We start from the raw sequence: 1,887 nt of genomic DNA on the forward strand, positions 1-1,887 counted from the left end.
AGTAAGAGTTTTTCTTTTGCTAAGAGACTTTCTTCTGGATCTTGACATTATATGGGAGCCAAAGGAACAAGGATTCTTACAAGGTGCTGACTCAGTGGAATTGATGAGACAATGGTTATCTAGTTTAACATGGTGATTAATAGTTCTCTAGTTCAGTAAGATTGATTTAATCTTACAAAAAATAATGGTTCCTTAGTGATATAATGATTGGCTTATACTCAGTATGATGAATGGACTTAACTGAAATAGAGCATATTAGCTGGGACAAAGTCAGTCACGATTGGACTCAGGAGACACATTCCTTCCATATCCCACCTTTGTGGTGGCTGGAGACTGGAGTACAAATTCTCAAACTCAGAGATGGATTCACTCCATCTCACACCACTGTGGTGACTGGCCTGTCCTCCTGCTTCCTGCATAGAGACCAAGCTATTCTCATGGTGATTACTTTGCTGAAAAAAATGTGGGTCCAAAGATCTCCAGAAAACCAATCTAGTTCTTAGTTCCCCCCACCCCACTCTTCCTTTCTCTCTAAGATCCATTTTGCTACTGCTTGTGTGCATCCCTGAGCATTAGAAGCAAAATTTTATGATGCAAATGGAGCTTACTGAAAGAAAACAGAAGGATAAGGAGGCATGATTCTAAAGAGACCATGGGACATAAAACTGGGAACTAAACATAATATAAGAGAGGTAGCAGTGTAGTTGGTTGAACAAACAATATGAGAGTGGTATAATAAATGATCAAGTTAGAAAACAAAATTGAAAGATACATTGATTGAAGCAGAAAAATTGAAGTGACTTGCTAGTCATGAGACAATTTCCATAATGTAGATATAAGTTGCTGAGGATTTGGTTTAAGACTGGACATAAGAATGGAAATCAAAGGCTAATGAGAGAGTCATTTTAAAAGAGCAACTTTTAAAACTTGCTGAAAATTAAAAAAAAAAAAAAAAAGGTGTTGGAATCCTTACTAACTGCTAACTAATTAGAGTTGATCTAATCTTACAAGAAGATGTTTTGGGCAGAACCTGAAACAAGGTACTAAGTAGAACTAATTAATACAAGGCTTGTGTTCACACCTTTACTCATTGAAGTTCAATGAGTTCACACCTCCCTTGAAGCTCGTTGGGCCAGAGAGCACTATGGGAGAAAACCCATAATCCCTCTCTCTCGTATCCCACAATTCCTCCCTCTTGGATAAAAGAAACAGACAAGCTCTCGGTGAGATTTCAGTAGAGTTACGCCAGAAGCCCTCTCTCCGAGGCAAGGCAGAATATTTTCCACTTGGCTGGCTGGTGGCAGAAGTGTTCTTCAGAGAGGAAGACGCTACAAGTCGAGATTTCACTGGAATGACATGAAGACTGGAGCTGGCTGGAGGCTGAAGAAAGCAGAGGCAGAGACTGAAGGACCAGACCTTTGGATTTAAAGACATTTGGAGAGAGCTCTTGGAACCAAGCAGAGAGATAGGCCTCTAAGCTAACTGGGCTATATTGGGATAATAAAAGATCTGAACTTTTATCACCTGGCTGCTTTTTGAGAAGAAAAAGCTCACCACATTTGGCGCCCAACGTGGGGCCCGAACCCACGACCCTGAGATTAAGAGTCTCATGCTCTACCGACTGAGCTAGCTGGGCCATATTGGAGATAATAAAAGATCTGAACTTTTATCACCTGGCTGCGTTTTGAGAAGAAAAAGCTCACCACAATTTGGTGCCTGAACAGGGACCGATTCAGATCTGTCTGAACTAGATCACAACAAAAAGGAATGAAAGAAGCAACAATTGTAATTTGTTTAGTTCAGGGGATGTAAAATGCCCAAAGTGCTGCTGACAAAAAGAATTAAGAACAGAAGAGAGACAAGTATTATATAAACGTAAAGGAGATA

At 40.1% G+C, this 1,887-nt stretch overlaps 1 non-coding gene across 1 annotated transcript; it reads right to left on the reverse strand.

The window, feature by feature from the left end:
- Positions 1 to 1,563: 1,563 nt before the first annotated feature.
- TRNAK-CUU (transfer RNA lysine (anticodon CUU)) lies at positions 1,564 to 1,636 on the reverse strand. The gene has a single exon. It is a non-coding gene; the product is annotated as a tRNA-Lys (tRNA).
- Positions 1,637 to 1,887: the final 251 nt, after the last annotated feature.

Source organism: Antechinus flavipes, chromosome 1, assembly GCF_016432865.1.
Source record: "Antechinus flavipes isolate AdamAnt ecotype Samford, QLD, Australia chromosome 1, AdamAnt_v2, whole genome shotgun sequence".
NCBI lineage: Eukaryota > Metazoa > Chordata > Mammalia > Dasyuromorphia > Dasyuridae > Antechinus > Antechinus flavipes.